This window comes from Ursus americanus, chromosome 23 (genome assembly GCF_024610735.1).
Source record: "Ursus americanus isolate L20-20 chromosome 23, mUrsAme1.1.p, whole genome shotgun sequence".
NCBI lineage: Eukaryota > Metazoa > Chordata > Mammalia > Carnivora > Ursidae > Ursus > Ursus americanus.
This window is the reverse complement of record NC_142149.1, coordinates 26,749,469-26,766,185: the sequence shown is the minus strand read 5'-3', so window position 1 is coordinate 26,766,185 and position 16,717 is coordinate 26,749,469. Positions and strand designations below refer to the sequence as shown.

At 36.1% G+C, this 16,717-nt stretch overlaps 1 long non-coding RNA gene across 1 annotated transcript in view; it reads right to left on the bottom strand.

The window, feature by feature from the left end:
- Positions 1–15,990, bottom strand: part of LOC148107969 (uncharacterized) — a 402,897-nt gene extending 386,907 nt beyond the window's left edge. Inside the window, exon 1 of the long non-coding RNA XR_015721398.1 lies at positions 15,883–15,990. This is a non-coding gene — a long non-coding RNA (uncharacterized LOC148107969). The remainder of the gene's footprint in view (positions 1–15,882) is intronic.
- Between the last annotated feature and the right edge of the window lie 727 nt (positions 15,991–16,717).

Here is a 16,717-nt window from a genome sequence, read left to right as displayed (position 1 = left end):
GCAACCTCTGCTGCCTACAGAAGCCCTCTAAAATACAGGTTAATGTTCCAGAGATCTTATTGGATAGCTGCGGCAGCTTAAGTAATGATCCCAATTTATTTCATATACCCTCCCCCACCCAGATTCCCTAGTTCTATCTCACTAGCTCTGGCCAATGGCTCCAAGTGCAAGTAATGTTTGTCACTTTGATGCCAAAGAATATGAAAACAGTGTGAGAATCCATGCATGATCCTCCTTGCCTCACCAGGCAGAACATCCATTTGGGGGAATATCCATCAGCCTGGGTCCCTGAGGGGCTGTGTGGAGCAAGCACTCTGCAGATGTGAGCTGGACAATTAGCAAGAATGAGAAATAAACCTTATGAGTGAAGTCACTGATGTCCAGGAGTTAATTTGCTAGCAGGACACAACCTACATGATCATGGCTAAAACTGTAGCAACTGGCAAATGAAAACTTGATACCTTTTAAAAGAAAATATCCCCCGGTGTATTACTATGTACACATGTGTACATAAATATTATATGCCTCTTTCCAAAGAGATTTTAGGCATCTACCTTTGTGCCTGTTTTATGCGATGAGTCTTACTCCCAACAGATATCTGATTTTTCTTTCTGATATTCTAAAATTTCTAAAATAAAAGACTGGGTCAACTCATAGTGTTATTTGTAATACAGATTACAGAGAAGAGAATTTTAACTATTATAGTTTCAAACCAAAAGCAAGTTTGTCCCAGGGGGACCCGACACAACAACTATTCAGTCAAAGAACTGCTGCTGATTTTGGAAATCAGAATCCAAATTATGACTATTGTTGTCTTTAAAGTAATAGGTGTATGGATCTCTGCATTATTTAGATATCAAATAGAGATTTCAATAATCTTTGTAACATTGGACAGTATCTCCACGTCCTGTCAAATACTATGTTTCTATTAGTTCAGTTCAATTCAATAAATAATATTAATTGAACACCTACTCTGTATTAGGAACATCACTATGGATAAGATATGAGAAATTAATAATCCTTTCTTATTTTGTAAGAGTTTATAGTCTAGAAGAACAGTGAGACACGTTAGAAAGTCATACCAAAACAAAATGGGTAACATCACACAGGGAACATACATGAAGGAAAACATTACTCAACCTATGTGAGTAGGAGGATAAGACAAAGCTCCTCTGGGAAGGTGGCACTTATGCTGTGGAAGATCAGTAGGAATTAGGAAGTTAGTCGAGGAGAAGATAAATTTTAAATAAAGAGAACATCATGAACTATAGCAGGAAGAGTCAACATAATAGCCTGTTCTGACTGCAAGTAATTCTATACTGTTAGGTTATGACACATAAAGCGCAAACTATCAGGAGACATGACTGTACAGGTTTCCCATCATTTTGTAATCATATGTAGCCACTACAAGTTTCTATGAAGAGAAATAATATAATCAGATTTATATACCAGGTAGATCACTCTGGTGACAGTATGAAGGAAACTTTGGAAGGCTTTTTTTTTTTTTCAAGAAAATAGTTTAGGGAGAGAAATAAACTTCATGAAACACTAAAAACAGTCAAAGATTTATTGATAGCACAATGAAGTTTGTTTCATGATGTACTGAAACCATGTGTTATTCTCAGAATAGACTCAGACTACATAACTATTATAATAATAATCACCCCCCAAACTATGTCGATTACTTTAAATTCCAATAAAGTTTTTTTTCTATACATATATAAACATTTGATGAGCTAAAATTGATGAAGGGGTTAGACAAAGTCAACAAAGGAAAGTGGAATAGCAAATCCCATGAATCTGATCATTTTCAAAACCAAGCAGAGTAATTTGGTCTTCTACTGTGGTGTTTTCCTAGTCCTTTTTTTTTAGTCTTGGATTATTAATCCTCTTCTGCTTTTCTAGCTAGACACCACCATATGGATACAAATATCTACATATAAATATATTTTCTGAATAACTCATAGAAAATAATACATTTCATAATACCATCTTGAGAATATTACTTAGCAAGCAATTAGTAAGTGCTTACTCTGAGGCCAAGAAAATATAACATGATATGAAACACTTATGGGAAATAGAACACAAATCCACTGAGTAATGTGCTCTCTTTCTTAAAAAAAAGAAGAAGGAGGAGGAGGAGGGGAAGGAGGAAGAGGAGGAGGAGGAAACATTGGGTTTATAAAAGTAATGCCCAAGTATCAGGGGATGTAAACATATGTTGAGGTTTAAATGGATTTTATGATTTAAGACTGTATGGGATGGAGCGGGTGGATGATTTAACACAAATAAGAGTCCAGCTTACCCCTTTTCCATTGTGGCAGAGACTGACTCATTTCCCTTTCTTCCTTGGTACAAACCAGATAACATTTGCCACTTTCTCATGCAGTTTTGGCCAATTTTAACTATAGTGGAGTTGATATGTGTCATTTCTGTTCTTAGTCCATTAAAAAAATTAAAATAAAAAACCTCACATGCAATCATTCACACCCTCATACCCCATTATCTTCCAAATGAATCCAGTGGTGCAATGGAAGTCACTGGAGCCATGGGTGATATCAGACCACACCCTACTGGATTTTTTTTTTCTTTTTGGTAGGTGCCAGGTTTAGTAAGCAAGGAAACTTACATACAAGGCTTGTCTCTGGAGCCAGAAGACTACCAGTACATCTCTGACTGTCCTGGGACATCTTAAAGCTTTGTACAGAAGCTCATCCACTGGATTTTACATAACCAAGGAATGAACTTCAGTTGGATTAAATTACTAATTACTAAGATTTGGGGATCTGTTTGTTAAAATAGCTAGTATTATATGCCCTAAATAATAGAGGTAATACAACAAGAGTACATGAGTGGTGAGAGAACCCATCTTTCTCTTTAGAGTGTATGTGTACGTGAGTGTTTATATATTTGTGTGTATTCGTGTGTGTGCATATATATATACATGTGTATATATATATTCATAGTTATATATATCAACAAGACTGATGCATAAATCGAATATCAATGAATAATGCATTGTGAGAACCCATTATAAATTATTCATTGATATGAAGACAAGAATATTCTTGTATGATTAGTGCATTTTTCTCCCTGAAAAGAGACATATGTGGGAAGATAAATTGTATTCAGATGTTTCTTTGGAGAGTATGGAATAAGAATGAGAGAGAATGAAAGAACTGAAGTAGAGGGTCGGGAAGATAAATACTGGTGGTTTCAGGCTGCTAGGAAGGCATAATTACTGAGAGCTTGCCAGAAATATTCAAGGAAAGAGACTTTTGTTTTGTAATAAATTGTAATTAATCATATTTTGGGGGTAAAAAATAAAGACAGACAAAATACTGAACAATCAAGGAGAGTAAGGAACACGTAAACTTAAGTTTGCAAAACTTTAAATACTCACAGTGCAAACAAGATAGCAAGGGCCAGGCAGGAAAGCAGCCTGATACTGTGATTAAAATGCCATCATCATGCATGTTACACCAAGACAGTCAGCACTGTTCTTTACTTAATTTTGTTACCCTTATGAATCCATTGTGACTTTTTAAATATCATAACATTAATATATCTAAACTTAAGCTTATTTATGTAGCTAATTTTCTATACTTTTTCTCAGTTCTTTCAGTTTATGAGGATAATAAAATATTATTTTTTCCACTAGGATGTGGGTAGAGCACATCCCCTCCCAGGATGTCCCCCTGCACTATCATTATTATAATTGACTGAAAACTGGGAGTTATTTATGTCTGAAAGTGGAGTATTTTCAGCAGAGATGTAGAGAAGTAAATGGATTAGAGAACCAGTTAGAGATAAAACAAAGAGGACTTGGTGATCAACTGAATGTAGTTGATCAAAGAGAGAAGAAATTCAAGATTATGTCCAGATTTTTGACTTGGGTTGGGTGACTTGGGTTCGGTGGTACAATTTATTGAGTTAGATATCATAAGAAGAAGAGCAATTCTTGTGAGATACGTAACTTCACTTTTGGACAAAATGAAATTCCATTGTTTGTGCAGTATCCAAGCAAGGATGTCAAAAAAAACAACAGAGATGGATATAAAACTTAGAACAAGAAAGTCTGACCTGAAAGTATGCATTGATAGCCATAAAAACATAAGTGGTAAGTGTAGCAGTGGGAAAGGATTTTATCACCTGTGAATGATGTCAGAGTGACCTTAAAAGGTGACAAATAAAAACACCAGCATTTTAGACATGGGAAGAGCAACAGTGGATTGACGAAGATTAAAGTTAGAACACAACGTGTTAGTCAGGATGTAGAACAGGACAACAGGTACTCCTGTATGATGCTGATAAAAGAGAATACTGGTACATTAATTAAAAAATTCACCTTGCAATTCTTTTGTAAAGTTGAAAGTATTCATATCACATAATTTAACAATTGCTATTGTAAGTATATACCTTAAAAAATAAGTATATACCTGGGGCGCCTGGGTGGCGCAGTCGTTAAGCGTCTGCCTTCGGCTCAGGGCGTGATCCCAGCGTTCTGGGATCGAGCCCCACATCAGGCTCATGCACTAGGAGCCTGCTTCTTCCTCTCCCACTCCCCCTGCTTGTGTTCCCTCTCTCGCTGGCTGTCTCTGTCAAATAAATAAATAAAATCTTTAAAAAAAAAATAAGTATATACCTAAGTGTTTATGCATGTGTATCAGACGATGTGTATAAGAGCATTTATACCAGTACTGCTTGTAAAAGAAAAAAAATGAAAAAAATCCAAGAGCTCATCTAAAATAAAATTGATAATGTGTGGAATTTCAATAACATCTAATAGTGAAAATTAATTACAATTTCAAGATGAATGAAGCTCAAATTATATTGAGTAGGAAAAGAAAGGGAAGAATACATACAGCATGCTTCCATCAATATGAAATTGAAAGCATGTAAAAATTTCAGTTTTTTGATACATATGTACATATATAGAAAAACTATAAAGAAAAACAGAGCAAGAATCATAAATATCAGAATGATAACTGTTGGGAGAGAGAAAGATACAGAGAACGCATTATTTTATATGGATGAAGGATTAGAAAATAAGAGCAGATTTTTAAAAAATGAGATGGGAAGATTAGTTAGAACTTACGAAGAAAAGTGAAAGAGAGCTACCAGAGAAGGAAGACAAAGAGTTGGAGAACACTACTGTAGAAGCAATGTCCAGAGAACGGCAATATTTTGAGATGAAAGAGCAGTTGTCAAAATCTGGTAACTAGGGGCTCATGGGCGGCTCAGTCAGTTAAGCATCTGACCCTTGATTTCAGCTCAGGTCATGATCTCAGGGTCGTGAAATTGAGCCTGAGATGGGCTCTGCACTGGGAGTGGAGCCTGCTTAAGATTATTCTCTCTTACCCTCTCCCTCTACTCCTCCCCTCACATCACTACATGCACCAGTGCTCTCTCTTAAAAAAAAAAAAAAAAAATCTGATAACTAATCAGGAAAAATAAATCAGAAAGCTATTAAGATATTTAGCATCAAATAGGTAACTGGTAATATTAACTAGAGGAAATTCAATAGAGTCAGTGGATTGGAAGCCAAAATGTATTTTTTTGAGGAATAAATGGAAGGTGAGGAAATGGGAAGAGGAGAGTCAAAAGGGTAATAGCTGATCCTGGAGCGTTTAAAGAACAGATGTTTAAAACTGGAGAGCTTTGGCTTGCCTAAATATTCATGAGAAGGAGCACATAGAATGGGGAAGACTCAAAAATACAGAAAGTAAAAGGATTAATTCTTGAAGTCAGTGAAGTGCTTGAGATGGGGGTAGATGATAATGATCTAGACCACAAGTCAGAAGCTTCAGCTTCGTGTCTTAACAGACAAGCATCTACCACGCTGACTCTTCAACTCAGAACAGTTTTGAAAGCTGAAAGCAAACAAACAAAAATATCTGAAGACTTAAAAGAGGAGCCAAATGAGCCAGGATTTGAGAGGCCCAAGATGGGCTTTTGCTGGTTCCCAGCACAAGAAATAGAGGCCAAACAAAATAGGAGAAATTAACAGTGTAGTGATGAAATCAAAATAGCAGTTTTCTTTACGGGATGATATTGGCTACCAAGGGCATAAGGGAGCTCTGGCATACTGGTTAACAGGCTTTTTTTTAAATTGGGATAGTTATTAAATGGGTATATTTACCAGGTAAAAATTAATCTAACTGGACACTCTGTTTATACTTTTACATATGTCCTAATTCCATGAAAAGTTTACTTAAAATAAAAGCCCATGAAATTTTTGTTTTGAAATCTGACAAGATGATTTTATTTTATTTTTTTTTAAAGATTTTATTTATTTATTCGACAGAGATAGAGACAGCCAGCGAGAGAGGGAACACAAGCAGGGGGTGTGGGAGAGGAAGAAGCAGGCTCCCAGCGGAGGAGCCTGATGTGGGGCTCGATCCCATAACGCCGGGATCACGCCCTGAGCCGAAGGCAGACGCTTAACCGCTGTGCCACCCAGGCACCCCTGACAAGATGATTTTAAAATGTATAGAAACCCAAAGGGTTAAGGGTAGCCCAAATACATTTGAAAAAAGAGAACAAAGGGGTGGAATTTTGCTTTACCAGAAATCAAGGCTTATTATAATATTGCAGGAGCTAGGATAGGATAGTGAGGTATTTTTTAGGAATAAACAAAACAATGAAAAGAACAGAATAAAGCCCCATGCACATCTGGCCACTTGATATATGATAAAAAAGGCATGGCTAAACAGTTGGGAAAGTCAGTCTCCCCCCCCCAAAAAAATTATACTAGGACAATACTATATGGAATAAGCAAAAAAAAAAAAAAAAAAAAAAAGGAAATTAACCTCTATTTCACACTCTATACAAAATTTAACTTTGGATTACAGTAAATTAAATTGCAAAAGAAGAAAAATTAAGTATCTAGAAGTTAATATGGAAGAATATTTTAATGTCTTAGAGCAGGGAAAAACCTAGTAAACAAAACAACAAAAACACGCAATGAAAAATAAAATATTGGTCAATTTGACCATATTAAATTTTTTAGTTTTCTTTATTAAAAAAAAAGTCACCCTTTAGAGACATAGCTAAGTGATTCACAGAGGGATGGGCGATATGTGTGCTGTACATCAACAAAAGATCTTCCAGAATATAGAAAGATCTCCTGTATAACAAGAAAAAGACAAGCCATCGCACAGTAAGACTGAATATTTGAATACCATTCACCAAAGAGGGTATACAAATGGCCAATAAACACACCTGCTCAATCCCCCTAGAAAAACTGAGAATTGGAAGTTAAAAGCATATTGAGATACCACCACACACCCATCAGAATGACTACAAACGAGAAAATAATAGCTGGTGCCAGAGAGGCTGAGAACCAGTGACAACCCTTATAATTCTGCGAGGGCTAAGATGTATACAGTCCCTTTAGAAAATCATTTTATGTTTATCTACCAATATTGAATTAAAGTCATACCCACAGACCCTAGTTCCATTACTCATTATGTACCTGATGTGAAAGCACACATATGTACACAAAATAAACGGACAAAATATTCATAGCAGCAATACTCATATCGCCATACTGAACATAACCTGTATCTTTCCATATAGTGTACATAAGCTGTGCTATGTTTATATAACTCAGTGCTACACAACAAGTGTACTAATTTCACAAAAAACTGTTGCACGATTTCATTTGTATAAAATTTAGAAAATAAGCAAAATCACAGTATTTAGTGGTTAAACCAAACTAATGCATGAAACTGATAGCCGTACCGTAGTGTGGGGCTGCCTTTGGAAGAAAGGAAGGTATGAGGAAGACTCCGGAGTCCTCAAAACATCTATTTCTTGAACCACGTGAGGGCAGACTTTGTGATAAATCATTGAACGGCATATATTAGTGTGTGTGCACGTGCATGTGTACGATTTCCCTGTACTTGGGTTATTTGTACAAAATAGTTAAATGAATAAAAATTATAAAATAAAATTAGTTAATATATGTTGGGATTACTTTATGAGTAATAAAAAAGAGGTATAGCTTTCTCTTTTCATAAACGTTATTAGTTTCAATAAGTTTATTATTACCTACTAAACATTTTCATAGTAATTCTTAATAGATAACCCAACGTAAAGAACAATTTAAGAATGTGTAAACACAATGTTTTTCTTGGACTTATAATAGGTATAAGTGAGGAGTGTAAATCCTGACCAAGGAGTCATACATTCTTAATGCAGTTCTGCCACACATTTGCTGTTCTGACCACTGCAAAGTACAATGAAGCAACCTATCCTGCTTTTTCTCCACCTGTGAAATCAGTTTACAACATATATCTAACTCACTCTGGAGATTAACGTAAGAGTATACAATTTTCAAAAGAAATCCTGAAACATGTTGGAACCACGGAGATAACAGCTACAAAAGTCACTGATGATTATTAGAACACTTTACAAAGGAACTACTGAAATTTATTCTGGAGTCAATATTTGAAAAGGCAAAACTGTAGCTATTAAATCACCAGGTACTTAGTTAGCTATAGTTCTATACCAACAGTAATTTCAAGAGAATTCTTCATTTAAATATTTCTGGGGTTGGCAGCAAAACTTTGGTGTTCCCAGTTTCTGAATCCCTTAGAAACCACTCTATTATTTGTTCTATGCTGATGCTTATTGTACCTTAGAATATATGCCTAACATTCCTCTAAAAGAGATACATTAGAAAATTTATAATAAAATATATACACAATATAGAACAAAGGTAAAAGAGAGCAACTACCTAGAGGAAGGAGTGAAAAAGTTTAAGAAGGGCTGAGATAATTACTGTAATTAAATATTAAATGTTCTATTGCCATGCTGAGTGTAATACGTTGTAAGAACATTTGTTTCCCAAAGTGTTCATGTGACTGCTAAGCATACTGTCACAACCCTCTATAATCAGCTACGTGAGAAATCTGGCTTATTCTCTACCGCGTAAATTAGAGCACTAGGACTACTGGATCCGGTAGTAGAACTAGTTCATAGGCCAAGCTGTTGTACCTGATTAGTTTTGTATCACAAAGCAAATTACCATTTCTTTGGTCTCAGTTTTCTCTTTGGTCTAATGAGGAATTTATTCTTCTTATCCCAATAACCTATGATTTGGTTATTTTGCATTATAGGTCAGCAACCGTTTTTGCCAAGTTCCAGGGAGGCAATATTTATACAGTTTCTGTGGCAACTACTCAACTCCAATGTTGTAGAGTGGTATGTGGGTAATATAACTAACAAGAATTGTTGTGCCCTGATAATATTTTATTTACAAAGACAGGCTATAGGCTGGGTTTGGCCCTTGGGCAGTAGTTGACTAGTTCCTGACATATACTGACATATTATTAGTCTTCTATCAAGTGTTAGGTCAAAATTAGGTATAGGCATAAACCTGAATAAAGCGGCTAATGAAAATGAACTCACAAACAATGCTAACTTGGGGACTTGCAAAGAACATGAATTTGTTTTACTTGCTCACTTATGCCAAAACCTTCTGCCAATCTCCTTGCTAACAGGATTTCTGAGACCTTATTTCAACTTGCTGGATTTATAGCCTGTCATCATACAGGAAAGAGATGGCATAGAGAAATTAGCAGTATGTTCTCTGTCTTATGCTATGCCTTCAGTCACACATAATGCCAACCTTTAAGCATCTATAGGTAAGTGGAAGTTGAATAATCATCTGTAAAATAAGATCAGTGCAAGCACCCACATGACTAAATCAGGTTTCCCAAGTAAGTTTTCCTCAAAAGCAAGTTATATTCTGACCTTTTAAGATGGATTACAGAAGGGATGGGGGCACTTCAATTTAAAGACAGTATGTCATTTTGGTTTTTAGTTTCTTGTCTTTTCCACCCATGGCTGTTTCTTTCGGGGGCTTTTGTACTATGCACTAAGGAACTGCTATGACTCAGTGGTTTTGGAGCACTCCATGGGAATTTCCCACATTAGGAAAGCAAGTAGATATGCCTAACGCTTCTACTTAGAATTTATAATTTGTCAGATCTCTGAAGTAAACGTAGAAAAAAGATAAACCCATGGGGCGCCTGGGTGGCTCAGTCGTTAACCGTCTGCCTTCGGCTCAGGGCGTGATCCCAGCGTTCTGGGATCGAGTCCCACATCGGGCTCTTCCGCTGGGAGCCTGCTTCTTCCTCTCCCACTCCCCCTGCTTGTGTTCCCTCTCTCGCTAGCTGTCTCTATCTCTGTCAAATAAATAAATAAAATCTTTAAAAAAAAAAAAAAAAAAGAAAAAAGATAAACCCATACTACACAGGGATAACTGGACATTAGAAAATTACTTCCTCTGAAATCCGTCATTGGATCATAATTTTACCCATGTGTTGTTTTGGTTACTCAAACAAACCACTAAAAATAATGGTTCTAAGAAACAATTAGTACTCTCTCTTCAGTAAATTAGATCCAAGCATTAAAAGACAAATGAATCAATTATAGTATAATTTCAATAGTAAACTCAGTAAAGATACTTCAAATAGTGAGATACAAACTCTCACTAAAACTCTTGTACAGTTTATCCAAACTGTTTTACACTTTACAAGCCAAAGTCTGACTCAAGAGTATATTATAGGTTATATACTTAAAGACATTTTGATTACAGTTACCAAGTGATTTTCACACATATCACCCATTGGCTTTTTAAAAATCATTCCCAAACTGTGAAATGTTGATTTTGTAAGGATTACTTATCTCAGGTAATGTAGCCCCATTTATTCAGATTCAGGATGTTTAGCCTTTATGGCATTTTGTAAGCAGGGCCCATTAGCCTATGGGTTTCCCTGAAATACTCACTTATTCTATTGTACATAATTTATACTGTTGTTAAGTATTTATTGATTGATATCCCTTCTTGCTATTGGAAGATTTATAGCACCAACACTCAGGAGTTCAGCATTCTCAGAGTAATAGTAAAGAACAAAGTTAATGCACTAGAACATTTTATAAGAAATATACATCACTTCTGCAAAATCAGTGTTTGGGGTATTCTTCTTATATAAAGTCCTATCTCATAAAATTCTTTCTGAAGACTGTTTCACATAAAGGCTTGTTCCCAGAAGTTACCTTTTTGATATAAGCTGAGGCATCTGATTCACTAGATATGTATTTCCTAGGGACAACTTTAATCTATGTAATCATTCACTCCTCAGTGGTGGCCCACAGGACGTACAGTTAGCTTCGCCCAATGGATTGGTGGAGTTCTTTCACAAAGGAACCTGGGAACAAGTGCAAAAGGAAGTATGCTTCGAAAAAAGACATTCTTTCAAAGCTGATCAAAATAACAGTAGTCACCATGGGCCAACACTACAATGTATAGTTTGGACAGACAATGAAAAGTTTAACAAATTATCTTAAGATGGAGTAACTAACACATTTTGCCCAACAACTGATGCTGTTTCAAATCAATATATGAAATTGTAATATGCAGATCAAATTAAGTAATATGTTCAGCCACTGATGAAATGTAAAAACCCTGGTTGTCCAACCAAAGAAAAATAATTTTTAATTACTGTAGTAACTTGAATAATAATAGTAGTAAAGTAATAACTCTTGCTATTCTTTTTGCTATTATGTGCCAACACCATGTTAATCTTTTTATAGATCTAATTTTACTGTATTCTTGTTATAACTATGTGAAAAAACCAGAATATTATTATTTTCTCTCATACATGGAAGAAATAGAGACTCAAGGAAGATAAAAAAATTTGCCCAAGATCACACTGCCTGTAAGCTGTTTGGGACTTTTGGATTGCAAACTCTATATTACTGTTTTCCAGCTTTATTGAGTATAATTGAAAAATAAAACTGTATATATTTAAAGTATATGGCATGATGATTTCATTGTGAAATTAACGCCACAATCAAGTTAACACATTGATCACTTCACACAGTATTTTGTTTGTGTGTGTGTGTGTGTGTGTGTGTGTGTGTGTGTGTAGCAAGAATGCTCAAGATCTCTTTCTTAGCAAATTTTAGCGACACAATACACTATTATTAACTATAGTTTACTAGGCTATACATCAGACTCCTAGAACTTATTAATCTTATAACTGAAAGTCTGTTACCATCTAACCATTATTTCCTGAGTCCCAGTCTCTGGCAACCACCATTTTATTCTCTGTTTCTATGAGTTTTGCTTTTTGGTTTTTTTTTTTTAAGATTCCACATATGAGTAAGATCATACAATATTTTAGAACATTATGCTAAATGAAATAAGCCAGGCAGAGAAAGGCAAATTCCATATTCTTAATTGCAAATATTATAAACTAAAAACGAACAAAATGGAAAATTACAAAACTTCAGAATTTATGAGCTAGAAATAGTATGATCAGATGCCTAGTTTGTATGTCACAGTCCTGGATTTTGGCCTGTTTTCTTTGTGTAATTTCTAATGGCACCCACTTTTACTCTTAAAAACATCCCAGTTTGGGCAATATATTATATGGTCAGTCTAGCTAAATGCATCCTTTGAGAGCATTTTGTGTAACACATGAATTTTACAAATAAAATTCAGCTTCAGAAAGATGATGATTTGTCTGTGATCTCATAAGTAGTTATTGGCAGCATGCTCTGAAAACTCTGTGCACTCAACCTTCCAAAAATACTACTGGAATTCATTTCAGCAATTCAATGGACATTTGATAACAGCCTACTTCATGCAAAGCTCTGTACCAGTCACTGTGAATACAAAGCAGTAGACAAGTTTTCCATTGCCTTTAGGCAAGTGAGGATAGTACTGGGGAAACAAGATATATGTCAAAGGCACCACGTGGAGACTCACCTGCCAGACTGATAACTGGAGTACTGAAGATGAAACAAGATGGTAAGCTAGAGAAAATGTCACCAATCATACAGTGAACATAGCACTACCTTGGAACCAAATCCAGAAAATGAAAGCTAAAATGCTTTTTAACTTTCATGTTTTAAAAACAAAAGTTAAAAGCATTGTCACTGCACATGCATACACAAAATGGTAACTATGTGAAGTGATGGATATGCTAACTTAATTGTGGTAAAAATTTCACAGTGTATGTGTGTATCAAGTCATCATGCCATATACTTCAAACATACACAGTTTTATTTGTCATAGCAAATATTTACACAAAAACTAAATATAATCTTCACAACCTTTGCACTGTCAGTAAATTAATTAATCCATTTTTCACTATCTCTGAGAAATCAACAATATGCCAAATAAGAAGCACTATTGGGGTGCCTGGCTGGCTCAGTCAGTAGAGCATGTGACTCTTGATCTTGGAGTCGTGAGTTCAAGCCCCACATTGGGTATGGAGCCTACTTTAAAATAAAATAAAATAAAATAAAATAAAATAAAATAAAATAAGGCACTATCAGCTGATGACTTTAAAAATAACCCTATGGATGTTCTCTCTCTACTTAATTAGTGAACTCTCTGCAGCCAATGAAAGTCATTGCTACTTTTGGACCCATTAGTTTATCTAGAAAAAATATATATATTATAAAGTAGCAAGCTAAATTAAGAGGTGACACATTTTCTCGGATACTTGCTAGTATTAAGATACCAGTTGAGTACCATAATCCAAAACAATACTGATATCCAAATATACATCTAAATCTAGGTTATACTGATTGACTTTTATGTAATAGTTCTGGGATAATTTCAACAGGATTATATTTGAACTATATCCAGTAATACATCGCAGAATAGAATATAAAATAAGAGAAAAATAAAACAGTTTGTCTAGAGGCAGGACAGCAAAGGATTAAAATAAGGAGCAACTAAGTCGGCTTCATCTGGGCTTGAATGTCAAACTCACACCCACCTCTTCCTACTACCTCACTCTAACATTAAGCAAATAAGACAACGCTGTAAGTTTTAGTGTCAATAGTTTTAAAATGTAGATCTTAATGGGAATCCCACAGGGCTATTGTTAAGACTAAGTGAGAACACACAGATACACACACAATCCATTGCAATTTCCAGCATGTAAAAATTAAGTAAATGGTGGCATCATTTCTTAAAGGCCAGTCATATCAGGACCAAAGGTTTCTAAAAATGCAACTGAGTATTTCACAGTAAAATAAAATTAAAATGTGACTGGGTACCTAATAATTTGCTCTACAGCACCTCCAAAGTGTGGTAGTAACAAGCAAGAAGGAAAAAGAGATGTTTAATGTTCATATTGAAATTTAGTGTCAGAGAAAGAAAAGGTATGATAAAGAAAAGCTTTGCGAAAAAGAGAAACAGATTAACCAGCTTTGAGTTGCAGTGATCAGAGACAAAACTCATTCTGGGCAAAGGATGAAAAACTCTATAATACAAAGAACTACACATAACCTCAACATATCCCCAGTGGCTACAAGCAAAAGGCTGCACTAATATGTGAAACTGAAATGCTGGGCAAGCCTCTTTCGTGAGTGTCCCTTTCTGCATGATGGGGAAAAGGAGAGGTGTCTAATTTACTTACTCATTTTCATAGGGGCCAAAAGCCAGCAGCCTTTTGATACAGTGTAGGAAACCAGAGGACAGAGAGCTGAAGTAAGCTTGAATAGCAAGGATAATTTGCACATGTCTTCAATCTGCAGAGCTAATTGTGGAGGGAGAGGTTCGTAGAAAGAGAAACAAAGGAAGTACAAATGAATGAGCAAAGGTGAGATGTCCTGCAGAAATTCCAGATTTGGCATGCTGTCTTCTACTGCGGAATTTCATAAATTCTTAGTACTAGTCTGAACGGGCAAGCTAAACTTATTTGTAGAAAGTAGAATATTTTTAAACTGCCCACATCTCTGCTGTCTCATATGTAAAAGAGAAAGAATATTAATAGCCTTGCCTACCCTCATGAACATCGAACATAACAGATTTGAAAGTGATTGCAACTGAAGGGAAATTTCTAGTGGTCTTCAAAGTGGAGTGAGAGGGATGATGTAAATTTTTCTAACACATACACATATCTTTCATCCTTTACCATGTATAATTTGTGTATTTTATAATATCCCTAACATAGTTTAACAACACATATGTAATATATAAATATATGCATATATATGCTATAGATACCTGCTCAAAACAATTTAATAATGTCTTCATTTAATCATAGCACGTCTTCAAAAGGCTTTGAGCCCCCTGCTGTAGATACTGAATTTCACCACCAAGTTGCCACCAAAGTCACAAATACATTGAGTATCCTGGAGTTTTCTGTGTTATTTTACAAACACTTAGAGATATTTTATTGGCTCAGCAGTTTTACTGGCTCAGCACAATGGAGTTCAGGACAAAATCTTATACGCGTTCCAGTGGTATTTTTCAGACTCCCATCCCCATACAATTGCCATACAGTTTAGTGGTATCCATGCTATCTTCTCATCGCGAGGCATCATGTTACTCTGGCAGGTCTCAGCAATCTCAACCTATCTCTTATTTCCTTCTGCTTCCTCCCGCACTCACTCAATTCAGCTTTTTCTCCAACACTGAGTTAGGCACACAGCTGTAAGACTTGGCACATCATACTTTTATCCCCTTCCTTTATCCACAGTCTGCGCTATATCCACGCAACCACTCCTTCCTTACATTCTGCTCCCTCTTAATCTAATTATTACCAATGCACTTCAAGTATTATTTATGTGTGCCCACAGCTCAGGAGACACAGCTCACATCCAACATTTTCCAGCGTTCCCCGCCGAGTCATATCACCTTCCAGCAGAGAAGACAATGACCTACGTGTAGGACAGTTACAAAGACCGCTGAGAAAGAGAGTCAGCCAGAGAAACACAACAATAAGAATTGTAGTACACGCCCCACTATGAAGCCAGTGGTAAAAAGCAGTCATGAATGGATTTCTTAGCTTGTTACTTAACGAGCGCTTCAGACGAAAGAAGAGGAATTGTGGAATCTCTCACTTGTTCCATTAGCAGGTACAGCACGAAGAGATACGGATGGTGTAGGTACACGCAGTCTCTGCGATTCCAAGTGAGCAGACGCTGCAGTGTGGCTACGCCATGACTGACGGGTCCTTGCTGCGACAGCACTGTTGCCACCACCCTTTCAAACGAAGACCGTCCCCTGGGACGTCTTGTCAACTCCTGGCATGTGGACACTGCAGCCTGCCAGAGCACTGACTTGCCTCGTGGCCTGCCCTCTGCTGAGCAGGGGTCATTGTGTACAGGTTTCTGAGGGAAGGGTTAAAACAGGGTTCTGCTCGGTATCATGTTGGGCAGGGTAGTTCCCAGCTGCTCTTTCTCTCAAATAGAAAAACACAACCCACTTGATATAAGCGATAGTTCTCTGCCTCGGCTCTAACCAGACTGGGAATGAACAAGGCGTGCCTCTTTTTGCCATGGGGCTCTTCATTTACCACCATTATTCATGAACAAATTCTGATTAAAAAATCTAAGAGCCACTAAGAACTATATTTAAATTTTGGTTACAAAATAAGTGAGTGATTCCTACAGAACCCCCATTAAACATATACCAAATACACTGTGACTAAAAGTTTTTCAAACAGTAGAATAAAAAGTAACCCAAAGCAAATTAACTGTATAAACACACACACACACACACACACACACACACACACACACGAAGCAGACACAAAATCATTTGAAGTGTAAGTTGTTAAAAACAGACATAAATGTGGAATTTACATTGCTCATAGTCTACCATCAAGTCCACACATAAAAGATACTGAAAGTGTTTGACTGGAGGAAAACACAAGTTGGAAATGGGGGAAAACCA